Below are 27,909 nucleotides of genomic sequence, written 5' to 3' on the forward strand. Positions count from 1 at the left end.
GCAATAGCACTTCTAGGACAAAAAAAATAAAAATAAAAAAAAATAGTTACCAGTAAAGGAATATACCACGTCTGTCGAATTTTTGTTATTTCAACGATCTTACCAATTATTAGTTAAACTGTAAGGATACAATTACCCAGAGATATGGTTTTTGCAGTTGACGTATGTTTATACACCAAAGGTAAATATTCCAATATATTGGGTCATTCTCTGGAGATGTCACTAAATAATGGTGTTGACAAATTTAATAAAGGTTGCTAAGTATGAGCTAAAATAAAGGGTGCAGGGTCTGTGGCTTGATTTTGTTATTTGTTTTGGAAATGTGAGTGTTGAAATGTTGTCTACTTAACTTTGAAAAGCTTGAGTCTACCTCAGGAAGAATACACTCCTATTGAAGGCAATTTGTTTTCTGTCCACTTTTGTTTCATTTTATTTTTGAGGCAAGCCAGACTGAACATTTTCTTGTTTATTTTTATTTATTTATTTGAGAGCGACAGATAGAGAAAGAGGGGGAGAGAGAGAGAGAGAGAAAATGGTTATGCCAGGGCCTCCAGCCACTGCAAATGAACTCCAGACACATGTGCCCCCTGTGCATCTGGCTAATGTGGATCCTGGGGAATGGAGCTTCGAACTGGAGTCCTTAGGTTAAGCAAGTGCTTAACCACTAAGCCATCTCTCCAGCCCAGACTGGCCTTCTTTTCTTTAAGAGAGCCAAGGAGAGAGAGAATTGGCATGTCAGGTCCCCCAGCCACTGTTATTGAACTCCAGATGCATATGCCACCTTGTGCAAATGTGAGACCTTGCACACAAGGCACCTTCTGTGGCTTACCTGAGACCTGGGGAGTCAAACACGGGTCCTTAGGCTTTGCAGGCAAACTGCTAAGCCAACTCTCCAGTCCCTGTTTTCTGTGAGCTTTAATTAACACTTTGCTACACCCGTTAAAGTTGTTTTGGTTTCTCTAGGTAGGGTTTCACTCTAGCTCAGGCTGACCTGGAATTCACTATGTCGTCTGAGGCTGGCCTCAAACTCACAGCAATCCTCCTCCCTCTGCCTCCCGAGTGCTGGGATGAAAGGCGTGCGCCACCACGCCCCGGCCCCTTCAAAGTTTTTGATCTGTAACTTGTTCTTTTCTCTTATTATCTTCTCCACGTGCAACTTGTTACCCCATGTCTTCCCACACAAGCATGATTTAGAACTTCTGGTGTGGTTTATGTCCAAACACAAGCAGATATTTTCTGGCAGGTCAGGCTTGGTCGTCCTGTGATTTCATGTACAAACCAACACGGAGTGGGGAAATCTTGGAGATGTGGAATTTGCCTGGGAAGGAGACGTCACAATGAGTAAGTCTGTAGGGAATAACTCCTAACATAGCACTCAAAGATTCATAATATACTTAACTACAAAATATCCATAATATACTTAACTACAACATGATTCAGGTTGACATCTATTCTCTAAGCCATGAGCTATTTTGATTAAACTTTTCTGAAGTTGCTCTGAGTTAGAACAAAATCCCAAATATAAGGGTTATGACACCTTTTTTTTTTTTTTGTTTTGAGGTAGGGTCTCACTCTAGCCCAGGCTAACCTGGAATTCACTATGTCATCTCAGGCTGGCCTCGAACTCATGGCGATCCTCCTACCTCTGCTTTCTGAGTGCTGGGATAAAAGGCGTGTGCCACCACACCCGGCTATGATACACTTTTTAAAATCCCCTTGGTGGACTAAAGACATTTCTCAGTGGATAAAGATGCTTGTTTACAAAGCCTGGAAGCTGATGAGCTGGGTTCAGTTCCTCAGGACACACATAAAGCCAGATGCGCCAAGTGGCGCATGTATCTGGAGTCCGTTTGCAGTGGCAGGAAGCCCTGGTGTGCCCATATTCACTCTGTTTTTTTGCCTGCCTTTTTCTCTCTGTTTCTCTCTCTCTCAAATAAATGAAATATTTTTCTAAAATGCTCTGGCCAAGGGAAAGCATCTATCTATTCACTATATAAAGTTGAAGAATTTTTTTTTTTTTTTCAAGGTAGGGTCTCACTCTATCCCAGGCTGACCTGGAATTCACTATGTAGTCTCAGGGTGGCCTCGAACTCACCGCAATCCTCCTACCTCCGCCTCCAGAGTGCTGGGTTTAAAGGCATGAGCCACCATGTCTGGTAGAAGAAATAATTTTTATGTCTGGAATGCTCAAAATATTTCTGAAGATATGGAATGTGACCATCAGTTTCATGATTCCTCAAGTCCAGCTACAAGAGCTGGAGGGATGGATGGCTTAGTGGTTAAGGTGTTAGCCTACAAAGCCAAAGGACCCAGGTTCAATTCCTCAGGACCCACATTAGCCAGATGCACAAGGTGGCGCATGCATCTGGCGTTTGTTTGCAGTGGCTGGAGGCCCTGGTGCACCCATTCTCTCTCTCCCTCTTTCTCTGTCAAATAAATAAATAAAAATAAAATATTTAAGAGCATAAAACTAAGCAAATAATTTTTCTACTAGAAGATTATACTTTAATACTGAAAAATATATTGAGGTCTAAGAAAATATTTTAAGTCCTCTGTCACCCCGAATTAGTTACTTATTTGGTATTGGCAAACGATTTCTATTTCTTTCATTGAAGAACATTTCATTGGCAACTTTGCCGTGTGAATGTACTGTGATTTGATCATATTCCCACCAGGTTATTGATCTCTTTAGTTTCCTCTCTCCCCACCCTTGGAATCAGGTCTCAGTGCCAGGCACAATTTCCTTCCCTCTGAGCGGGTCTCATATCCCATCAGAGCGCCTATGACTGATTGCGTGACCTTACATGCCACCGTCTCACCCATGGGTACATCTTGCCCTGCCTGGCTAGTTGATTTTTTTTTTTAATTTTTAATTTATTTATTTGAGAGCGACAGACACAGAGAGAAAGACAGGTAGAGGGAGAGAGAGAGAATGGGCGCGCCAGGGCTTCCAGCCTCTGCAAACGAACTCCAGACGCGTGCACCCCCTTGTGCATCTGGCTAACGTGGGACCTGGGGAACCGAGCCTCGAACCGGGGTCCTTAGGCTTCACAGGCAAGCGCTTAACCGCTAAGCCATCTCTCCAGCCCTGGCTGGTTGATTTTGAAGCTTGCGGGATCCATTGCTTGTTCATACTGTTGACAGCTTTCATTCCCTAGCAGCTCGTATATAACTCTTCCCAGCCCTATAACAGGTAACCAGCAGGGAGACAGCTGCTTTTAGCTCAGTTCCAACTTGATTTCTCTACGTCTTCCGGCAGCAGCCCATGCATGGTGTCTTCAGCAGTAGGATCTTACCATCTACTTCTGGTGGGTAACCAAGCACTTTGGCACTGGTCTGCATTGTTTTGAAGGCTTCATTAGTCGCGTTGACCAACAGCTCACTGTGTGGAGAAGGGACCCATCTCTGGCACTGGGATTTACCTATAACAACCTATGGCTTTAGGGCAAAGCTTTCTCCACTCTAAACGGGTATTTCCACCCAAAACTACTAGCTTGATCTCTCAATTTTCTCTCTCTCTTTCTCTCGTTCTCTTGCTCCTTTAAGAAAGTTGTATCCTTAGCTGGGCGTGGCAGCGCACGCCTTTCATCCCAGCACTCGGGAGGCAGAGGTAGGAGGATTGTGGTGAGTTCGAGGCCACCCTGAGACGACATAGTGAATTCCAGGGTCAGCCTGGCCTAGAGTGAAACTCTACTTTGGAAAACCAAAAAAAAAAAAAAAGAAAGAAAGAAAGAAAGAAAGAAAGTTGTATCCTTTAATTAGCTAGTAGGTAAGTAATTTTCCATAGTATTTATTTATACCTTTAGTTTTGTATCCCTCTATATCCTGTCTCCATCTCCTGAGACCTTTCCATACCTTGTATTCTGTGCCTCCACTTGCCTGTCTATTACCCCCATCCCTAAATCCTCTTCGCTTCCTCTCTCTCCAAGCCTCATTCTAGTTTTTTGACCAAATTTAGCTATCCAAAATAGGATTCACATATGACAGAGAACATGTAGTTTTGTCTTTCTACTCAGATTTTAAAAAGCAGAAATTGGGCTGGAGAGATGGCTTAGCAGTTAAGCGCTTGCCTGTGAAGCCTAAGGACCCCGGTTCGAGGCTCAGTTCCCCAGGTCCCACGTTAGCCAGATGCACAAGGGGGCACACGCGTCTGGAGTTCGTTTGCAGAGGCTGGAAGCCCTGGCGCGCCCATTCTCTCTCCCTCCCTCTATCTGTCTTTCTCTCTGTGTCTGTCGCTCTCAAATAAATAAATAAAAAAAATTTTTAAAAATATTTTAAAAAGCAGAAATTGCTATTTTTTTTTCTAAATTTTGTTTATTTTTATAATTTATTTGAGAGCAACAGGCAGAGAGAGACAGAGACAATAGGTACTCCAGGGCCTCTGGTCACTGCAAATGAACTCCAGAAGCATGCGCCACCTTGTGCATCTGGCTTACGTGGGTCCTGGGGAATCAAGCCTCGAACTGGAACCCTTAGGCTTCACAGGCAAGTGCTTGACCTCTGTGCCATCTCTCTAGCCCTTTGTTATTTATTTTTTTATTTGTTTGTTTTTTCTAGGTAGGGTCTCACTCTAGCCCAGGCTGACCTGGAATTCACTATGTAGTCTTAGGTTGGCCTCAAACGCACCGTGATCCTCCTACCTCTGCCTCCCAAGTGCTGGGATTAAAGGCATGCGCCACCACGCCTGGCCCTTGTTACTTTTTTATAGTGAGCAGTACGATTGAAGTGTGGCTGCCATGTAAAACAACCTATTTATTTGAAGTACATACTTTGGTTTTATTTATTTACTATATGAAAGAGAGGGAGGGAGAGAGAGAGAAACAGAGAGAGAGAATGGGTGCACCAAGGCCTTTAGCCACTGCAAATGACCTCCAGACGCATGCGCCACCTTGTGCATCTGGCTGACGTGGGTCTTGAGGATTCAAACCCAGGTCCTTTGGAGTTGCAGGCAAGAGTCTTAACCGCACAGCCAGCTGTCCAGCCCCAGTTCGGTGTTTTAAGAGGTGTGTATGCACACAATAGAAAGAAGGTACCCATCCCCCCCATAAGTACACTCCTGCTTCATTGGAAAATCCATTTCCATCCCCAGTCCAAACTCACTTCCAGGTGACCACTGCTGATCCCTTTCCTGTCTTAGAATAACTGAGATAACCGGTGACCAGAGAGACCATGACATGTCCTGCCCATGTCAGGGCTGGCGTCCAGTCTCTCAACAGTCCAGGGTCACTCCGGGAGATCGCCTTTAGTCAGCTCTGGATGGAAGGGGAGAGGGGACTGTTCGTTTACACACCTGCTATGCGTTGAACTCAGACCAAGTCCTTTAGATATGAAACTTAGTGCTTCCCTCAGGCAGCAAGCTCAGTACTTTGGGAACTTTCTCCCTAGCGGATGTTCATGTTAATTCCTGACTTCCTAAGCTTGCATGTCTAAGTGTGTTGTTGGCTTCTCCCTTAGATATTCAAGCTTCTCTGACTGAACTTGCTCAATCCATAGTATTTTATTTTTATCTATTTATTTATTGGTTTTTCGAGGTAGGGTCTCACTCTAGCCCAGTCTGACTGGTATTCACTTTGTAGTCTCAGGGTGGCCTCGAACTCACAGCAATCCTCCTGCCTCTGCTTCCCTAGTGCTGGGATGAAAAGCGTGTGCCGCCACGCCCAGCTTATTTAATTGACAGAGGAAGAGGGAGAGAGAAGGGAGAATGGGCTCGCCAGGGCCTCTAGCCACTGCAAGCGAACTTCAGACATGTGCGCCCCCTTGTGCATCTGGCTTACGTGGGTCCTGGGGAATCAAACCTGGGTCCTTTGGCTTTGCAGGCAAGCGCCTTAACCGCTAAGCCATCCCTCCAGCCCCACAGCTTTTTTTTCTTTTTTACAACCTGTCTTCCTAGCACCCAGTCTATTATTTCATTTTCCAGCTACTCAATCGCTTAAGTCATTCATTTTAAAATCAACTCTGATCCTTCCTTTTTTCCCTCAGTTATGGCCTCTCCTCCGTTCCCTGTCTACTTCTCTTGTCTGTGGTCACCACCTTGGATCCGGCTGCCACCTTCTCCCATCTCGTGTCACACTTGCGTTCTGACCCTGCCCTTCATCCCTCTCCTGTGTGTCTGCCACTGGCCTTGAAACCAACCCTAACCTGACACTCCCTTTCCTCAAGCTTCCCGATGGCTTCCTCCCATGCTCAGCTGAATCTGTTACTCAGCTTCATGAAATTCTGAGAGACCTGGTACCTGGTACTGTGACCACCCCCCTCACCTCACCTGACCCAGCTATTCTAATCTTGTCATCGATTACAGATGCCAATTTTTTTTTTAATATTTTTGTTCATTTTTTATTTATTTATTTGAGAGCCACAGACACAGAGAGGAAGACAGATAGAGGGAGAGAGAGAGAATGGGCACACCAGGGCTTCCAGCCTCTGCAAACGAACTCCAGACACGTGCGCCCCCCTTGTGCATCTGGCTAACGTCGGATCTGGGGAACCGAGCCTCGAACCGGGGTCCTTAGGCTTCACAGGCAAGCGCTTAACCACTAAGCCATCTCTCCAGCCCCAGATGCCAATCTTGATGCTTTGCAACTTTGCAAGTTTTCCTGTCTTCCTGGAGTTTCTCATCCTGATGCTGCAATTTCTGTTCTCTCATGAGAAGCAGGGGTGGTGGCGATTCCCTTTTGAGGTTGTCTGATTTGACGGTCTGCATAATGTCTGTCTTTCCTCTTTTTTTTTAATATTTTTTGTTCATTTTTTATTTATTTATTTGAGAGCAACAGACACAGGGAGAAAGACAGATAGAGGGAGAGAGAGAGAGAGAATTGGCACGCCAGGGCTTCCAACCACTGCAAACGAACTCCAGACGTGTGCGCCCCCTTGTGCATCTGGCTAACGTGGGACCTGGGGAACTGAGCCTTGAACCGGGGTCCTTAGGCTTCACAGGCAAGAGCTTAACCGCTAAGCCATCTCTCCAGCCCTGTCTTTCCTCTTGACAACGAGAGTAGAGGCCCTCTCTGTTTTATTTACGGACGCAGCTGCAACGCTCAGAAACATACCTGCATGAGCTTGATGCCTCAACAGCCATTTGTCGAAGAAATGACTAGACGTTTTCATCATGGTACTTGCTAACCGTTCCTTACAGCCCAATGCCTCTAAGGCGGTGCAAGAATTCAATAACTTGGGCTGGAGAGATGGCTTAGCAGTTAAAAGGCTCATGCCTGTGAAGCCCAAGGATCCAGGTTCGATTCTCCAGGTCCCATGGAAGCCAGATGCACACGGTGGCGCCTCGTCTGGACTGGTTTGCAGAGGCTGGAAGCCCTGGTGCACCTATTCTCTCTCTCTCTCTTTCTCTCTCCCTCTCTCTCTGTCTCAAATAAATAAAAGTAAATTAAAAAAAAAAAAGAATTCAATAACTCTTCCGAATTCTTCCCTCTCAGTGTTATGCTTGGCCGTGTGCTCTGCACGGCAATGAAGCCTTTAAATGTTTTAATTTCTCCATTTTTCTACTCCCTTGTGGGGCTTCCCTCCCCCCCCACCAACAATCTACCCATGCCTCTCATGCCCGCACCTCCCGGGTTTCCTTGAGTAAACTCAGAGCGTTTGTCCTATTACCCTGTGATCACCCTGTATTTTCTTACCATATACCTCTTCTGTTCCAGTAACCCTTGCTTAACTCATATTACAATTCCCAGTCATGCCTTCACCACGCTGCTTAACTATGAATCCCTGATGGATTGATGGCTTGTCACCGTTTTATTGCGCCTGTCATTTCCCCCTAACCTGAGCCTTTTGTTTCAATTTCATCTCGTTGGCTCAGAGTCTTCCTCGGCGGAGGGCACGGGCACATGCGCTTTGAAGCCTTCAAGGCTTACTATGTCTTCCGATCGTAGTGGCAACAATATATTCCAGGCTCTTCCTGGGCTCAGGGTGGCGGGTGTGTGTGTGTGTGGGGGGGGGTGGGGGGTACGACGTGATGGTCAACCTCCATGTTCTCATGTTACCTGCACTTTTCATTCTGGCTTTTTTTTTTTGCAAAATAGATCAACTTACATTGCGGGAATCAATATCCCTTCCCCCACACCACTGCAAGTGCTTCAAAAAGGAAAGTTTCGTGTTGTGTTTGCACAGTTTGTTGCCGTTCTCGTGGTCCCCTAGGAGAGCTCTCTGGGCGGCAGTCTGTGCGAACAAACTGCCCGGATCGATAGCAAGGGGAGAAAGTGCTGGGAAAAAAATCTCCTGCCAGCTCTACACATGTCTGTCCTGAAGTGACGCATTCGTCTTCACTTATTTTTTATAGTATATTCTTATATATTATGTTTCAATGGCCATGTAGTGTCACCTGACCGTGCCCAACTCCCCAGGGGCCAGGTAATGGCATTACCCGGGCATGGACAAAAACAGAGAACTTTGAACACTGGCAGTTATCACTTGTGTTGACCAGAGCTTTTCTTTTTCTTTTTTCTTTTTTTTTTTTTTTTGGTTTTGTCGAGGTAGGGGTTCACTCTAGCCCAGGCTGACTTGGAATTCACTACATAGTCTCAGGGTGGCCTTGAACTCATGGAGATCCTCCTACCTCTGCCTCCCGAATGCTCTCCCGCCCAGCTCAGAGCTTTTCTTTAAAGTGTATTTTCTGGGCTGGAGAGATGGCTTAGCAGTTAAGCGCTTGCCTGTGAAGCCTAAGGACCCCGGTTCAAGGCTCGGTTCCCCAGGTCCCACGTTAGCCAGATGCACAAGGGGGCGCACGCATCTGGAGTTCGTTTGCAGAGGCTGGAAGCCCTGGTGCGCCCATTCTCTCTCTCTCCCTCTATCTGTCTTTCTCTCCGTGTCTGTCGCTCTCAAATTAGAAAAAAAAAATTTTTTTAAAGTGTATTTTCCCGAATACAGTTGGCTTTTGTTGCTGTCTCCACACTTCGCTTTCCTGCAGGTCCAGATGCCATCTTTACTGCTGACGACTGACTGTTCCGCGTCTCCCGTCAGTGGTCCAGGGCTAGCCCTGGAAGTTGGCCGCCAGTCCGTTATCACTGCAGCAGCGTTTCCAGCAAACGTGGCAGGTGCGCACCTGGTAGCATAAGGATTAATTTTTCTGGGCTGGAGGAATGGCTTAGCGGTTAAGGCGTTTGCCTGCGAAGCCTAAGGACCCAGGTTCGATTCTCCAGTACCCATGTAAGCCAGTTGCACAGGGTGGTGCATGCATCTGGAGTTCGTTTGCAGTGACTGGAGACCATTCTGTCTCTCTCTTTCTTTCAAATAAATGAGTAAATAAATAAACAAAATATTAAAGAGATCTTTTACTTATTTGTTGGAAAGAGAGAGAGAGAAAGAGAGAACTGGCATACCAGGGCCTCAACCACTGTAATCTAACGCCAGACACTTGCGCCACCTAGTGGGCATGTGTGACCATGCGCTTGCCTCACCTTTGTGCATCTGGCTCATGTGGGATCTAGAAAGTCAAACATGGGTCCTTGGGCTTTGCAGGCCAGCGCCTTAACCACTAAGCCATCTCTCCAGCCCCCAACCTTTTCACTTTTGCTTATGTTATGTGTGTGTGTTATATGCATTTCTATGTGACCTGTGGCACCCATGGGGGGGGGTCTCCTGCCCGAGTTCCAGAGCCAAATGTGGGGTGTCCCACTCATCACTCCTCCTCCTTTCTTATCTGAGCCCAAGCCTCTTCAGTGATTCTGGAGCTCACTGTCACACACAAGCCCGGGTGCTTACCCTTCGTCTTTTGTTTCCCTTTGGGGGGGGGGCGCTGGGGTTACAGGCCATCCAGCCATCTATTTGGGATCTGGAGATTTAAACTCTGATGGTTTCGGGGGCTCCCCTTAGACCCTCGTGCTTGCTCAAGAAGTGCACTTTGGGGCTGGAGAGATGGCTTAGCGGTTAAGGCGCTTGCCTGAGAAGCCAAAGGACCCAGGTTCAATTCCCCAGGACCCACATCAGCCAGTTGCACAAGAGGGCGCACGCATCTGGAGTTTATTTGCAGTGGCTGGAGGCCCTGGTGCACCCATTCTCTCTCTCTCTTTCTGTTCTCTCTCTCTGTCTGCTTGAAAATGAATAAATAAATTAAAAAAATTTAGGGCTGGAGAGATGGCTTAGCGGTTAAGCGCTTGCCTGTGAAGCCTAAGGACCCCGGTTCGAGGCTCGATTCCCCAGGACCCACGTTAGCCAGATGCACAAGGCGGCGCAAGCATCTGGAGTTCGTTTGCAGTGGCTGGAGGTCCTGATGCACCCATTCTCTCTTCCTCCCTCTCTCCCTCCCTCCCTCCCTCTCTCTCTCTCTCTCTCTCTCTCTCTGCCTCTTTCTCTCGCTGTCTGTTGCTCTCAAATAAGTAAATAAAAAAATTAAAAAAAAAATTATGAAAGAAGTACACTTAGCCACTGAGCATCTCTCCACCACAATTTTTTTCTTTTTTGTCTTGAGGATTGGCATGGTGGCTTTTCCAGCTGAGAGTTCTGACTGGCAAGCAGTGTGTGCCAGCCTCTGTGCCAACCCTGCTGTGTGTGTTAACTTCCTTTCCAATGGCCCTGGGGTCTTCTCATCCCACAGCATGGAACTGGGGCTCAAGGAGAATGCCAGCCAGATGACAGAACTGAAAGGAGTGTGGTCTGGTGAGCCCATGTCCACATGTATATCACATGACATCATTGGTCAATGTACCTTCCCAACTGGGGCAGTGTGTGTGTGTGTGTGTGTGTGTACTGAAAACACGCTCATAGGCCCAGTTGAGCACGAGTGTGTGTAAAAGCATCCAGGAAGTACTTCATGAGGGCTGGAGAGATGGCTTTGCAGTGAAGGTGCATGCCTGGGAAGCCTAAGGACCCAGGTTCGATTCTTCAGGTCCCGCATAAGCCAGATGCGCAGGGTGGCGCACGCGTCTGGAGTTCGTTTGCAGTGGCTGGGGGCCCTGGCGCGCCCCTTCTCTCTCTCTCCCTCCTTCTCTCTCTCTCAAATAGAGAAATAAATAAATAACATATATAGAGAGAAGAAAGTACTTAATGAAGCCAGTTCCTCGCTCACCTTCCCGGACGTTGGCGGCTGGCTGCGCTGTGGCAGTGTAAGTGGCCAGGGATGGCTATAAGACACGATATCTCAGCAGTTGCAAAACCCTAGGTTTTGCGCAATCCCAACCTCTTCCACCTTCTTAAAATTGGCCTTAGGACCATATGGTGTTAATTACAGCAGCCCGGGGCCTCTCTGTGTGAAGGAAATCGCCCCTCGCTTCTCTCGTTAAAGTAAAATATGACCCATTTCTATGCTGTGTATTTTGTTGCCGAGATGATGAGCATCGTGCTTTCTGTTTATACCGAATGAAGAAACGTTACACCAGAAGGGCGCCTCAACCTTCTCCCCCCACCTCCGGCGCCCCCAAGCCTGGGGAATAGAAAGCAGATGTGGTCCTTGTTGTTCTTCCCTTCCAGCCATTCTCCTGTCTCCTCTGCCTGTGCATCTTGGTCCGGACCTCGTTCCAGAGCACCCAGCCAGGGGCTGTGGGGCAATGTGCTCTTATTGTGAAATGCTTTACCAGGTGCCAAGACCCATAAATAGGCTCCTCCCAGAAGCTGCAGGTCGACTTGGCATTAATCCCTATTTTATCGTTCATATGAAAGGCGGGCGGTGTGATGTTGAGATACACATTTACCCAATGAAGTGGTTATTATAGTTAAACAAATTCATCCACCATCGCTTCGTGAAGCTCCTTTTGTGCTTGTGTGGTTTACGGGCACTGAAGACACTCTGCTGGCAAATTTCGTTTTTGTTTGTTTATATATATAGATATTTAATTTATTTGACAGAGAGACAGAGAGAGAGAGAGAGAGAGAGAGAGAATGGGCACACCAGGGCCTCCAGTCACTACAAATGAACTCCAGACGCATGCGTCCCCTTGTGCATCTGGGTTACGTGGGTCTTGGGGAGTCGAACCTGGGTCCTTTGGCTTGGCAGGCAAGCGCCTTAAGTGCTAAGCCATCTCTCTAGCCCTATATTTTTAAAAAGTTTTTGTTTATTTTTATTTATTTATTTAAGAGCAACAGAGAGAGAAAGAGGGAGAGAGAGAGAGAGAGAATGGGCGCACCAGGGCCTCCAGCCACTGCAAACCAACTCCAGACGCATGCGCCCCCCTGTGTATCTGGCTAATGTGGGACCAAGGGAAATCAAGCCTCGAACTGGGGTCCTTAGGCTTCACAGGCAAGTGCTTAACCTCTAAGCCATCCCTCCAGCGCTAGCCCTATATATTTTTTATAGAGAGAGGAACAGAGAGAGATAGAGAGAGAATTGGCTCCCCAGGGCCTCAGCCCTATAGTTAAACTCCAGATGCTTGCACCACCTCGTGGGCATTTGAAACCTTGCACTTGCCTCACCTTTTGTGCGTCTGGCTAATGTGGGATCTGGAGGGTCGAACATGGGTCCCGAGGCTTTGCCAAGCCATCTCTCCAGCCCCCAAGGGGTATTTTAAGCCTCCATGGCCAGGGCTTGACAAAGTTTTTCTCCAAAGGATCAGACAGTCCATGCTTTGGTCCTGTGGTTCATATGGGCTCTGCCAACAGTCAACCATAGTATTGTATCAGCCACAGACAGCATGTGAATGAATGGGCATGAGTAGAGTAAATAAAACTTTATTTTAAGAAAAAACAAACAAGAACTTGTTACCAACCCTGACGGGTGTTATTTTTATTTTTTTACTACTGATGAGTGTTTAGGTCCGGTAAAACTATATATCAATTTATGGATTATTTTCTAGAGAAGGCGCAAATAGTTTCTGTCTGGTAGAAAAACAATAGCTCTATAGGGTATGGTTGTGTTGCCCTGAAGGGCATTAACCAGTCTTCCTCCTCCCCTCCTCCTCCCCCTCCCCCTCCCCCTCCCCCTCCCCCTCCCCCTCCCCCTCCTCCTCCTCCTCCTCCTCCTCCTCCTCCATCATCATCATTATTATTATTTTTATGAGAGAGATCGCATGTGAGAGAGAGAACTGACACGCCAGGGCCTCAGCCACTGCATTCGAACTCCAGATGCTTGCGCCACCTAGAGGGCACATGCGACATTGCTCTTGTGTTACCTTGTGCATCTGGCTTATGTTGGGACCTGGAGAGTCGAACCTGGGTCCTTAGGCTTCACAGGCAAGCACCTCAACTCCTAAGCCATCTAGTTGTTTTTTGCTTTTTTTTTTTTTTTTAAATAATAGAGTGAGAAATCTTTCCCCCTACATAATGTAAATACTCGAGTCTCTAAACACTTTCCAAGCCAGCCTTGCCACCTGTCTGATTCCCTCTTTTAATGAGTCGAATAAATCTTTAACACATGCTCACTTTATGTCTGTATGGTATTTCACTTTAACCTTCTGGAATCATACTAGGCTTTACCAGGGGAGAGTTTCCGCGTAAGACTGACAAGGCAGCCTGGGAAAAATGACGAAGTGGAAGAGAGGAAAAGACCTGTATGGGTATCGAAGCATGACAGTGCTTCAGAGACACCAGACGCTTGCAAAGACTTAGCTGAACACAGGGATATTGCTGTCCTCAGAGCACGGTCCTAGAAGATTCCCTGCCTTCAGTGAGTGAGCTGTCTTATAAACAAGGTCCGTGCTGGAGTGACCCTTGTCAGTCCATCTGGAAGCCCTGGATCTGACTGTCTGAATCATATTCTTATGTCATGCCTTATTTAACAACGCCTTAAAATTTTGCTCTTGCTGATTTTTTTGTGCTCCTTTAAGATTATTTTATTATTATTATTATTATTATCAGTTTTTCTTTGAGGTAGGGTCTCACTCTAGCCCAGGCTGTCCTGGAATCCACCATGTTGTCTCAGGGTGGCCTTGAACTCACGGCAATCCTCCTGCCTCTGCCTCCTGAGTGCTGGGATTAAAAGTGTGCGCCACCACGCCTGGCCCATTGCAGTTCTGCTTTGATCACCCTTTGAGTGCCCTCAGCGTCACCTCCCAGGCACTGGTGCCAGGCTTTTTGTGAGAACAACCCTCATGCTGAATTCTCCATTTCCTCTACAGTTTCACCTGGACCCCGGCTCACAGGCTCAGTGAGTCAGCTATCTTTTCCTGTCAACGCTGATAGATTTTTGATTCTCCATGGTGTTTGCTGCCTTCTGTAAAAAGAAAACAAATTCTTGGGGCTGGAGGGATGGCTTGGCGGTTAAGGCATTTGCCTGCAAAGCCAAAGGATCCCGGTTTGATTCCCCAGGACCCACGTGAGCCGGACGCACATGGTGGCGCAGGCGTCTGGAGTTCATTTGCAGTGGCTGGAGGCTCTGTCTCTCTCTCTCTATTTCTGTCAAACAAATAAATATTTTTTTTTTAAAAAAAGAAAACAAATTCTCCAACGGAGAGTGAGAGCAGTATGGACTTAGTTAAGTAACAGAGATTTTAATGGGTGTAGTCTCTCCTTTTGGCCAAAGACGCGAGAGAGCTTCTCTCTGGAGTCAAAGACCTTCCTCTCCATCAGATTCTGGCTTGGTTCCCTTACCAGCTATACGTTTTTCCCTGCTGAACGAGCTCTTTTCCAACAAGAGAGCCACTGGCTACCTACAAAGGCCATGTGCCACTGTAGCACAGGCGTGTACATCTTGTCTAGCTGGTTGATCCTGATGATGGACCTTTCCCCCCCAGAAGCTCATGTAGCACTTTCCCGCATTATGGGGGCTGGCCATTGGTAGCTGGTTTCCTTCTAAACTCCAGCTTGGTCTCCCAATGTCCGGAATCGGCAGCTTGCAGTGTCTTCAGCAATAGGAGCTTGCCTTTTAGCTGTGGTAGGGAATCAAGTGCTCGGGCCGAAGCCTGCCTTATTTGGAGGACCTCATAGGTTTCGCCGACCAACAGCTCACTGTGAGGTGTAACCCATTTCTGGCAGTGGGAGTTTACAAGCCAGAGTCCATGATTTTAGGAATAAGCTTTCTCACCCACCCTCTTCGGGGCCCTTTTGACCAGATGATCCCCCCACACTCATGATCAGGTGATAGCTTTTAAAATATATATATATTATTTATTTATTTATTTTATAGTTTTTGTTCATTTTTATGTATTTATTTGAGAGTGACAGAGAGAGAGGGAAAGAGACAGATAGAGAGAGAATGGGCACGCCAGGGCCTCCAGCCACTGCAAACGAACTCCAGACGCGTGCGTCCCCTTGTGCATCTGGCTAACGTGGGTCCTGGGGAATCGAGCCTCGAACCAGGGTCCTTAGGCTTCACAGGCAAGCACTTAACTGCTAAGCCATCTCTCCAGCACAAAAAATATATTTTATTTTTATTTATTTATTTGAGAGCAGGAAAGAGGCAGAGAGAGAGAGAGAGAGAGGGAAAGAATGGACACTCTAGGGCTTCCCGCCACTGCAAACGAACTCCATTCGCATGTGCCACTATGTGCAAACTGGCTTACGTGGGTCCTGGGGAATTGAATCTGGGTCCTTTGGCTTTGCAGGCAAGCACCTTAACTGCTAAGCTATCTCTCCAGCCCTCGGGTTCTATCTTTTAGTTTGCTATCCAGGAAAAAGCTATGTGACAAATTCACGTTGACTTTAGTTTTGCGTAAATCTCCTCCCAAGAACATTCCATCATTATCTGCCCCTTGAGTTGCTTGCCAAGAGTACCTGAAAGTTATGTTATTCCAGGTTGGAAGCCACATTGAGGTGGGGTTTGTCTTTCTCTGATTGGGAGACTTCATTTAGTATGATAATTTTTTTCCAAGTCCATCCATTTTCCTAAACATTTCATTATTTCAGTTTTCATTACTGCTTAGTAGTGTATACGTGTGACATCTTCAGTACCAATTCATCTGGGTTGATTCCAGATCCTGGTTACTGTGAATAGAGCAGCTCTAAATAAGGCTGAGCAGGTGTCCCTATAGTAAAGAGTAGAGTTTTTAGGGTCTATGCCCAAGAGTGGTAAAAATGTCCAGTCCCAGATGGTTTCTCTGATGAATTCTACCAAACTTTCATGGAAGAACAGAAAGTGTTATTTCTCATGTTGTTCTACACGGTTGAACAGGAAGGACCACACCTTGATTCTCTCCATGAAACCAGCATTACACCCAAACCTAAGTCAGACAGGTATCCAATAAGGAAAGGAGATGATGAAACCACATTCCTGATAAGATTAGAATCAAAAATTCCTGGGCTGGAGAGATGGCTTAGTGGTTAAGGTGTTCGCCTATGAAGCCAAAGGACCCAGGTTCGATTCCCCAGAACCCACATAAGCCAGATGCACAAGGCGGCACCTGTGTCTGGAGTTCATTCGCAGTGGCTGGAGGCCCTGGTATGCCCATTCTGTCTGTCTGTCTCTCCCTCTCCCTCCTGCTCTCTTTCTCTCTCTCTCAAGTAAATGAAGAAAAATAAATAAAATATTTTTAAACTTCTGAGGAAAGAAATGGAAGAAGATGCAAGGAGGTGGAAGGACCGCCAATGCTCATGGATCAGAAGAATTAATATTGTGAAAATGGCCATCCTCCCAAAAGTGATATACAGATTCAAAGCAATTCAAATCAAAATTCCATCCAGATTCTTCATAAAATTTTTTTTTAAATAAAGAGCCTCAACTTTATATGGAAGCACAAAAGGCCCCAGATAACCTAAAATGTCCTCACTACCTCTGGGAGTGTCACCAGACCTGATTACATGACATACTGTAAGCCCACAGACATGGAACATCATGGTTCTGAGACAAAATCAGACACATAGCTCAGTGGAACAGAAGACCCAGGAATAAATGCTACCTGATCTTTGACAAAGGGACAAAACAAAACAAAAAAAAATGCCTGCTGGAGTAAACTCACCATTTCAATAAATGGTCCTGGGAAAACTGGATAGCCATATATAGAAGAAAGACCTGGGCTGGAGAGATGGCTTAGAGGTTAAGGTGTTTGCCTGCAAAGCCTAAATATCCCCGATCGACTTGCCAGCACCCACGTAAGCCAGATGCACAAGGGGGCACATGCATCTGGAGTTCGTTTGCAGTGGCTGGAGGCCCTGGAATACCCATTCTCTCTCTCTCTCTCTCTCTCTCTCTCTCTCTGTATTTCTCTCTCTCTCTCTCTCTCTGTATTTCTCTCTCTCAAATAAATAAATAAAATAGAAATAAAAATAAGAAAACAATTCTTTAAAAAAAAAATAGAAGGATGCAGGGCATGGTGGTGCACACCTTTAATCCCAGCACTTGGGAGGCAGAGGTAGGAGGATTGCTGTGAGTTCGAGGCCACCCTGAGACTACATAGTGAATTCCAGATCAGCCTGGACTAGTGTGAGAGTCTACCTCGAAAAACCAAATGATAATAATAATAATAATAAAATAAAATAAAAACATAAAAAAGAAATGTCAAGCAACACTTTGACAAATGGAGGAGAGGATTTAACAGAGAGTTTTCAAAGGAAGAAATTTAAATGGCCAATAAACACCTAAAGACATGTTCAACATACTTAGCTATCAGTGAAACGTGAATTAAAAAATGACTTTGAGATTCTATCTCACCCCAGTCAGAATGGCTATTGTCAAAAAAAAAAAAAAATCAAATGAGTCTTTTTTCATATAGAAAGAAAAACCAAGTGGGGTGTAGTGGTACATGCCTTTAATCCCAGCACTTGGGAGGCAGAGGTAGGAGGATCGCCATGAGTTCGAGGCACCCTGAGACTACACAGCGAATTCCAGGTCAGCCTGAGCTAGAGTGAGACCCTACCTCAGAAACAAACAACAACAAATTCAAATGACAACAAATGTTGGCAGGGATGAGGAAAAAGAGGACCCTTCATTCACTGCTGGTGGGAGTGCAAATTTGTACAGCCACTGTGGAAATCAATATGGAGGCTCCTCAAAAAGCTGAAAATAGAAACATCTTCACAGACATGCCCAGAGATTGGTCTTATACCTGATTCTAGATACCACCACGTAGACAGTTGAGATTAGCCAGCACGTTCATCAGATATTTGTTAAATGAAGGAATAAATGAACTCAGACAAGAAAAAACAAACCAAATCGTTATTTCAAAAGTTAGGTTGGTCTCTGTCTCTCTTGTTACTTGGGAACTTCCAGCTGTGGGTGTTTTTCCCTTGGCTGGGCCCTGACTCTCCACATGGGCTCCTTTACCCCCTCCAGCTCCCCACATGGCAGAAGCTCCTTGAACTTTTTTAAAAAATATTTTATTTTTATTTATTTATTTGAGAGAGGGAAAGAGGCAGAGAGAGAGAGAGAGAGAGAGAGAATGGGCATGCCAGGGCCTCCAGTCACTATAAATGACCTCCAGATGCATGCGCCACCTTGCGCATCTGACTGACATCGGTCCTGGGGAATCGAACTGAAGTCCTTTGGCTTTGCAGGCAAGCGCCTTAACCGCGAAGCCATCTCTCCAGCCCTCTTTTCCCTTTTCTTCCCAGGCTTTTTCTCCAGGCCCTCCACGTGGGATCTCTAGCCACGTGGGTGCCTTTCCTTGGCTCTGTACTTCCCTTAATAAATATAGTAATTTAATAGTTTAAAAATAGGGGATTGAGACAGACACTAAGGACACTCAAAACGTACCAAAGCAGAAGTCCAGGACCAGCCGAGAACTCAACTCTAATGTAAAGCACACCCACAATGGCTCAGGGAAGTTTGTGGAAGAGGGGAGGCGGAAGACCCACAGGGTGGGAGAGGACCCCAGTTGGAAGCTCTATTTCCCAGGACCCACATTAGCCGGATGTACAAGATGGCACATGCATCTGGAGTTTGTTTGCAGTGGCTGGAGGCCCTGGAGTGCCCATTCTCTTTCTCTCTCTGCCTCTTTCTCTCTCTGAATGTCGATCTCAAATAAATAAATAAAAATAAACAAACAAAAAAGAACAGAGGCTGGTGGTCAGCTAACATCTGGGTGAATCCACATGAGTCAGGGTATTTCAGTCCCCTGACTCGGTTCTCTGACATAATCATTAACACTATAAAATTTATTATAAAGTCTTTGTGTTAGCTCTGTCAGGGCATATAGACATCTGTTTACTGCTTTTGGACCTAACTCTGACTAGCTACCTACAAGATAGGAGCTTTATTTTCTTTTTCCTTTTTGTTTAAATTTTTTTTCTTCATTATTTATTTATTTATTTGAGAGTGACAGACACAGAGAAAGAGGCAGATAAAGAGAGAGAGAGCGAATGGGCGCGCCAGGGCTTCCAGCCACTGCAAGTGGAACTCCAGATGCATGCACCCCCTTGTGCATCTGGTTAACGTGGGACCTGGGGAACCGAGCCTCGAACCGGGGTCCTTAGGCTTCACAGGCAAGCGCTTAACCACTAAGCCGTCTCTCCAGCCCTTCTTTTTCCTTTTTTTTAAAAATAATTTCTTTCTTTAAATTTTTTTTAAATTTAAAAATTTATTTATTTATTTTAGTTATGAGAGAGACAGAGAGGCAGAAAGAGTGAGGGTAGAATCCTTTCTATGAGGTATCTACACCCTAGCCTAGGCCTGGCCCACAGCCAGGTTCTCACCAAATATTCATTGGGTGGATAAATAAGTGAACGTGCCCTCATGAGCTTTGTACCACTTCCTGCCTCTGGCTCACGACAGGATTAACGGCCCCTCCTCTAGGCTGCCTGGATACCCAACTTTTTATTATTATTATTTTTATTAACAACTTCCATGATTGTAACCAATATCCCATGGTAATGCCCTCCCTTCCCCTCTTTCCCCTTTGAAACTCCATTCTCCATCATGTCCCCTCCCCTTCTCAATCAGTCTCTCTTTTATTTTGATGTCATCATCTTTTCCTCCTATTATGATGGTCTTGTGTAGGTAGTGTCAGGCACTGTGAGGTCATGGATATCCAGGCCATTTTGTGTCTGGAGGGAGCACGTTGTAAGGAGTCCTACCCTTCCTTTGGCTCTTACATTCTTTCCGCCACCTCTTCCGCATTAGACCCCGAGTCTTGGAAGGTGTGATAGAGATGTTTCAGTGCTGAGCACTCCTCTGTCACTTCTTCTCAGCACCATGGTGCCTTCTGAGTCATCCCAACGTCACCGCCATCTGAAAAGAGAAGCTTCTCTAACCAAAAGTGAGAGTAGCATTCATATATGGATATGAACTTTAAGAAATGTGCTTACTGGGCTGGAGAGATGGCTTAGCAGTTAAGCGCTTGTCTGTGAAGCCTAAGGACCCCAGTTCAAGGCTCAATTCCCCAGGACCCATGTTAGCCAGATGCACAAGGGGGCGCATTCATCTGGAGTTCGTTTGCAGGGGCTGGAGGCCCTGGCACACCCATTCTCTCTCTCTCTCTCTCTGCCTCTTTCTCTGTCTGTTGCTCTCAAATAAATAAATAAAAATAACCAAAAAAAATTAAAAAAAAAAAAGGGAGATGTGCTTACTGGACAGTTTGGTGAGCATAGTATGTGCATTTAGCCAGACACCCACAGATGTTACATTGTTAGGGCTCATGTCTTTTCCTGTCATAGGATTTCAGTATCAGGCATGTTTACCTGCCCTGTGGAGCGGGCCTCCAGACCAATTAGAGGGCAGTTGGTTTTCCCCATAACAGACATGCCACTATTACACTCGTTGGCTCATTTGGCCTGGCTGGCCAAATTTAAGGCTTGCATTGTCCGCCAGTGAGCTCTTTCTATGTTGGAAAGTAGGAAATGAAGAGAAACAATTGTTTGCTTGAAACCCTAGGGAGATCTACCTGAAACTAACACCAGTGGTCACTTGCTTGGATGGATGGAGGAGGGTTAGTTGAGATAGGGTGAGAAGCCAGATTTTCACAGTTCACAATTCTATGTTGTCTCAGCTTTTGAAACACACAGAAAAATTACTTGATTCCCTTTAAGGTAGATGTGCTTGGAAAGCGTGTGAATGTCTATAGGAGCAGTATGATTCAGCCCAAAGATGATCAGGAAGGCTAAGTGGAGAAAATGCTCTATCTGAGGCCCAACGGCATTGCAGTGGACCAGATGTGGGCGGCAGAATGCTTCAGGGAGCCCAAAAACTTGAAGGGCTCTGTAAACCCTAGGAAACAAAATGTGGGGAAGGGATGCCATAAAGAAACTTGCTGGTACTGGGTGAAAACTTTAAGGTTTACAGCAAAGATAAGAGCAGATCTGGCTCCTGGTTTATTTTATTTTATTTTTTTATTTATTTGAGAGAGCGGTAGAGAAAAAAAGAGAGAGAGAGAGAATGGGCAGGCCAGGGCCTCCAGCCACTGCAAATGAACTCCAGACGCAGATGCCACCTTGTGTATCTGGCTTACGTGGGTCCTGGGGAATTGAACCTGGGTCCTTAGGCCTCACAGGCAAGCGCCTTAACCGTTAAGCCATCTCTCCAGCCCTGGCTCTTCAGGTTTTCATGATCTTAGCGATGGCCTATGGTGCCCTGGGTTCCCCATCCCCCAGGCATCTCGCCGTCCCTGAACATACAGCCCATGTGTGACCTGGGATTCCCATGTCCCAGACACCATCATTGAACATGCAGCTCATATATGTCCTGGGCTCCCTGTGCCCCAGGCACCTAAGTAGCCCCTGAACATGCCTGTCATGTGTATGGTGAGCTTCCCACGCCTCAGGGACCTCCACTCCTGTGCGTGCAGGCTCTTCTGTGGTCTCACTGGAGCCCATGCTTATCATCCACAGACAGAAGCCAAAGTGACAGGAACGTTCCAGGCCACGGGCTCCTCTGTCTGGTCATTTCTAAAATGAGGGCGCAGGCTGGAGAGATGGCTTAGCAGTCAAGGCGCTTACCTTCAAAGCCAAAGGACTCAGGTTCGATTCCCCAGGACCCAGGTAAACCAGATGCACAAGGGGGCGCATGGAGATAGTTTGCAGTGGCTGGAGGCCCTGGTGCACCCTTTCTGTCAAGGTGACGCACACAGCAGCACCTTGCAAGGACTTAGCTCAGCTATTGTATCTCGACGGCTCCCCACGTCCCAGAAGCCACCCAACCGTTCCACAGAGCCGCCAGGGAAGGGCCAAGTCTGAACAGAGATGCCAATAGCTGCCAACATCTGTGCCCATCACTAATTTAGCCCAGATCTAGCTAGATATAAGATCCCCAAAGCCCTGTTTTCTTTTTATTTTTTTTTATTTTTTTTTTTTTAAGGTAGGGTCTCACTCTAGCCCACGCTGATCTGGAATTCACTATGGTGTCTCAAGGTGGCCTCGAACTGGCGGCGATCCTCCTACCTCTGCCTCCTGAGTGCTGGGATTAAAGGTGAGCGCCGCCACGCCCGGCTAAGAGCTCTGTTCTTTTGGGGAAGTCCCCTTAGTGAAGATGAATCTGCCAAAGCAAATTCACAGCGAGTCGGGGCTCCCTTAACAAGTGCTCTGCCGACCAGGGTCAGTGTGGTCTAAATAACTCTTTGCCCCAACCAGCTATAGGTAGTTGGCATTAAGTGGTAAACATTCAGCCTTAGTACCCCAACCCTGGTTTCTGGTGAGTTGACAAGTTTCCAGTCTCACATATCCCAGGAAAATAGGATGCAGTGTGAAGGGGCCTTTACAGTCCAAACCCCTGGGTCAGTGAGCTCACAGAGAAGTGGCCCAGATCCTTCTAGAAGGATGACTGGAGTCCTGAAAATCAAGCTGCTAATGGACAGGCGGAGAGGGGATGAGGCTCTGGGTGAAAACTTCCTGCCCTGGCAAAGCTTTGGAGGGCACAGGGCACATCCTAATGTGGTGCATTTAGAGTCGTGCTCTGCCGGGCACGGTGGCGCACCTGCCTTTCATCCCAGCACTCGGGAGGCAGAGGTAGGAGGATCGCCGTGAGTTTGAGGCCACCCTGAGACTACAGAGTGAATTCCAGGTCAGCCTGGGCTAGAGTGAGACCCTCCTTGAAAAACAAAACAGAAAGAAAGAAAGAAAGAAAGAAAGAAAGAAAGAAAGAAAGAAAGAAAGAAAGAAAGAAAGAAAAAAGAAAAAGAAAAGAAAAATAGAGACATGCTTTTGCAGAAGGAGAAAGTGGTATGTGTGTGTGGGGGGGGGTCGGCGTAGTAGCAAAGGGAGGAGGCATGCAGTGGTAATTGGACCCAATTTAAAATAGCCAAAACCTCTTCTCTTTTCCTGGAAGCAGCTCACTGTCCCCCACCCATGACAAATGAGGAGAGACAAGCCCTGACGAGCGCTTTCTTGTTTCATCCAGCTTTCTCGGAAATGACCCAGGTGCCTCCAGGCTCAGGGAAGGTGTCCTGTGTCAGATCTCAGAGGAATCCACAGAGGGTCTTCCGAGGCGGCTGCAAGGCATGACCTCAGTGTCCCTCGCCCCTGGCCACCCCATCCCACTTGCTTGATCATTTGTTTTGGGGGCCGCTCCATGTCCCCACACCCCATCCACCGCCCGGGGGTCACAGACCAGGAGACCCTCAGAACTCACATTGCAGAGCTGCGCAGCCCCCCCTTCACATAGTTTGAGACCTGATGATAAAGCGCCAGTAGTGCCTTGTTTAATTCCAGAACCCCTCAACCAGCGCTCCCCCCCCCCCCTGGAGACCAGTGACCCAGGCAAGACGCAGGCTCTCAGAGATGCCACAGCTGCGGGTGGAGAAGTGAGGGCTCGAGATGTCCCTGGTTCCATTTCCAGTGACCAAGGGTCATCTCTATCTAAGTTGTTGTTTTGTCTTAGGGAGAGCCCCGTGGCTTCCGTCACGACTGAAGTCACGAACACTTGATATCAGGTCAGTCCCAGGAAGGCAAGCCAGAAATCTTTTCATCTGAGGAGACCTGTGAAGAAAGCTGTTCTTTCTCCCAGAGACAGCTTAGCGGTTAAGGCGCTTGCCTGAGAAGCCTTAGGATCTAGGTTCGATTCCCCAAGACCCACGTAAGCCAGATGTTCAAGGTGGCGCATGCATCTAAGAGTTTGTTTTCAGTGGCTAGAGGCCCCTGCACACCCATATTTTTTTTTCTCTCTCTAAAATAAATAAATCAGTAAATAGATATATAATTTTTTAAAGTGTCTTAATTTGATCTCATTCCCAAATAGTCTCATACCATAGCTATGCCCATTTTCTGGATGGGAACACAGGAATCAAATTAGCCACTGTGAAGAGCAGGGTTAGAACTCCTGCGGCTCTCTGGGTGGGTACAGATTCCGGATGGATGGAGTTTCTTCCCAATCCAGTGCTAACACCCCCACCCCCCGCCGCCCACCTCCCCAGAGTGATGTGTGATGTCCAGAGGATGAGAGAAATGCCAGTGGGATGGGGGCCTCCCAGGGGTCAGGGTCAAAGGGAAGATTGTGGGTGGGCAGCTGCTGGGTGGCAAAAGTGCCTTGGGCGGGGGGTGCGGGGGTCACCCATTTGTCTTGTCTCTGGACGTTTGGGGTAAATTCGTACCTGGCCCTGATTGTGAAGGGCTTGCATTATCTGCTTTCTGAGAGGAATGTCTAAATAGAATCCAGGCAGGCCGACTGAGGGTGTCTGGACCAGGCTGGGTCTGGGTTAGCGGACGTCTTCTGCTGTGCAGATCGACGCTGTGAGGTAAGATCTAACAAAATACTGACTTAGGTTCAGCTCTGATTTCCCAGGGGCAAACAAAGTCTCCTGGTTGGGAGCCTTTTTAGAGCCCCCTGTTCAGATCCCGGCACCCTACTTTTCTCACTAAGCATGTGGCCACCAGCAATTTCAAGTCCTGGCCTTCCACCTCTCCCACTGACCATCTGGCCACCAGCATGTCTTTTCTGCACCTTTGCTTCTTCCTCTGTGAAATGGGGCTCGTTGATCTCCGTGCCTCACAGAGCTGGTATGAGGTCAGAGGAAATAAACGTCGGTGCTCAGAACAGCCCCTAGTACCTAATCAGTCCTGTATGACCACTACTGCAGCTTTAAAAAAAAAAAAATCATTTTTATTTATTTGAGAGACAGAGAGAGAAAGAGAGAGAGAGAGAATGGGTGCTCCAGGGCCTCCAGCCACTGCAAACGGACTCCAGATGCGTGCGCCCCCCTGTGCATCGGGACTACGTGGGTCCTGGAGGATCGAACCTGGGTCCTTTGGCTTTGCAGGAAAGCACCTTAACCGCTAGGCCACCTCTCAAGCCCCATTATTGTAGCTCTGTGCCTCTCAAATGCTTTTCTCACATCTGTTGAATTCTCACAGCTGAGTCTCCCTCTGTGGAGTGAGAGACTGGCTTGGGCTGAGGTGTGAGCCCAAATCCTGGGCCAGGCTGGCCCCAAAATTCTGTCTCATCTGAACTCTCTTTTCTTCTTTATTGTTTCTCCTTTGGATAAGTGGAGGGAAATTGGAAGTTTTTTCTTCCTGCCACAACAAAGTAAGTCATCTTGCCCCACAGGATGGTTTTGCCCTATAACATGGTCCGGGGCACACACATCTCCCGGAAGATTTTGTAGCTTACTTCCTGTGTTGGTATTGACAGTTGCACAGCTGTAGAAAGTCTTGTCAGGACTATAGAGACTGCTCAGTGGTTAAGTGTCTGTCTGTCGCTTTCAAATAAATTAAAAAAAATAAACAAAAAAATTTAAAAAAAGATAATTGGGGTGGTGGATGACTGAAGAGTAAAGCGTAGGTTATTGTAAAGGAATGTGGTTTTTGCCTTTAAAAACTTGCCAGGCGTGGTGGCGCACGCCTTTAATCCCAGCGCTCGGGTGGCAGAGGTAGGAGGATCGCCGCGAGTTCAAGGCCACCCTGATACTTATAGTGAATTCCAGGTCAGCGTGGGCTAGAGTGAGACCCTACCTTGAAAAACCAAAAAAAAAAAAAAAAAAACCAAAACAAAACAAAACAAAAACCCTCAATGTAAAAGCAACACAGGGCTGGTCTCTGCCGTGAGGGGTCAGATGCCAGCTGGCTTAATAAATACCCTTCTTTTTAATTTCTATTTCGGTTGGTCGACTTCTGTTCATCTCTGTTTTCGTTGGTTTTTCCGAGGTGGGGTCTCACTCTAGCTCAGGCTGACCTGGAATGCACTATGTAGTCCCAGGGTGGTCTCGAACTCACGGTGATCCTTCCACCTCTGCCTCCCTCCGAGTGCTGGGATTAAAGGCGTGCGCCACCACGCCCCGGCTTTCTGTTCGTCTCTAATCTGGGGTTCTCTACACTTCTCCTGGCCTCCCACTCTCTCGTCTGTTGGCTGGCAGGCCCTCCCCTCACAGGATCCCAGAGGTCTGAGGGTCCCAAGAGAGAGGCCTTCCATGCTGTGTCGGGCATGGGCCAATGTCCCTGTGCCCTGAGACATAAGGGATGACCCAGAAAGTCAGGGCTTAGTTGAGGGCCTGGCAAACACCAGGGCTCCCAGGAAGGAATCGGTGTGTAACCCAGGCCTGGGCCTGGCTCTGGGGTTCTCCTGAAATAGCCAGTCACCTGTTCCTCTGATCTCCCTCCTTTGATCATGAGTTTCAGGACTGCTGTGTCTGGGATCAGCCTCTTTAGTACTCAGCACCTAGGAGGTGTAAGGAATGAGCGACTGCTGATATTTTATCCCCCCGCCAAGTCTGAATGAGATCAGAAGCGGGGAGCCTGCCTGCCCTGGGGGTTTTCTGCCTCAGTCATGCACTTCCCCCACTGCCCAAGGCCCGTTGCATCACCCAAGAAGCACAGAGAACACTGTGGAAGAGAGAAAAGTGGGACACAGATGCAGACCTTTTAGCGAGCGCTGGCTGCCCATATGGCTTGTGGCTAATGGGCCGGCTCTTCAGGAGAAGATCGGAAACACACTGCTTTGGAACCATCGTTGTTTTCCCGATCAACTTAACTCTGCTGCTCAGACTTGTTCATATCTTAAATCTCTTTTTCACCGTAGAAGGGGCCTGTTCAAAGTCAAGTGGAACAGGAGCCCCGGCCTGGTGGCGCACGCCTTTAATCCCAGCGCTCGGGAGGCAGAGGTAGGAGGATCGCCGTGAGTTCGAAGCCACCCTGAGGCTACATAGCGAATTCCAGGTCAGCCTGGTCCAGAGTGCGAGCCTACCTTGAAAAACAGCACAAACCAAACCAAAAGTTAAGTGGGACGGAATGTCTTGGAGAGCCGTCCTCGGTTTACAGAAGAGGACGTCACTCAGTCAGCTGTTCAAGGACACATTAACCAGCACTTGCTAGCTGTATTGCTGAGCTGAAATGTCAACTCCCCTCCCCAATCCCCCCTCCCCTCCGGCTCATGATCAAAACACTTGGGCCCTCACTTGTGTCCCCAGCTTGCAGGCCATGGAGCATTCCAGAGGCAGGGTGAAAGTAGGTCGCTAGGCGTGGACTTTGGAGGCCCGATCAACTGCCAGGCCTGGCTGCCCACCTCCTCTGCCCTGCGCCATCCAGCAGCCTGCGTGATCCTCTTATAGCCTGCCATCCTTTCTCCACCACGACGGACCGGACCTTCTGGAACCCTGAGACTGAGCAAATGCCCCCTCCCCCTCCCCCAGTTCCTTCTGTCACGTGTCCCCTTGCCTCACCCACATGCACATGCTGGGTCTCATTTTGCCCTCTGACAGCCCTAGAAGCCACCTGCCCAGGGTGCCTCTTTGGTACAAGAGGGGGCCTGGGCGTGCAGAACACACGCATTGTGATGGCCTCTGACCCCTTCCCAAGCATGCTCCTTCCCCCGGGGCCTGGCCACCAACTGGCCCCCATCAGAACTTTGTCCTAAGACAGCCCACACAGCAGCGCCAATGTGTCTTCCCAGTCAATCACGGCCACGGCCACTCTGAGCCCTGGAAACCCTTACTTGAAAAATGGGTGTGGGGGGGGGGTCACCGGGTCCCAGGGCACTTTGCAAAGACCCAGATGGGCTTACGCCTGTGGAAGTCTCGCAGGGTGCTGCGACGCACACAGGTCTGATCGGTAATTGCTGACTTCCTAGTCCCAGAAACGGGGGGAGTGCCCAGAGGGCTTTGGGTCCCTTGCGTGTGTACATGACCCCACTTTGCCAAAGAACCAGAACATTGTTTTTTGGGGCTTTGGGGTTCAGTTTCATGATTGTTTGTTATTATTTTTAATAGAATTCAGGAGAAGGCTATAAGTGGGCCAGACATCTGCGATAAA

This window comes from Jaculus jaculus, chromosome 21, assembly GCF_020740685.1.
Source record: "Jaculus jaculus isolate mJacJac1 chromosome 21, mJacJac1.mat.Y.cur, whole genome shotgun sequence".
Lineage (NCBI taxonomy): Eukaryota > Metazoa > Chordata > Mammalia > Rodentia > Dipodidae > Jaculus > Jaculus jaculus.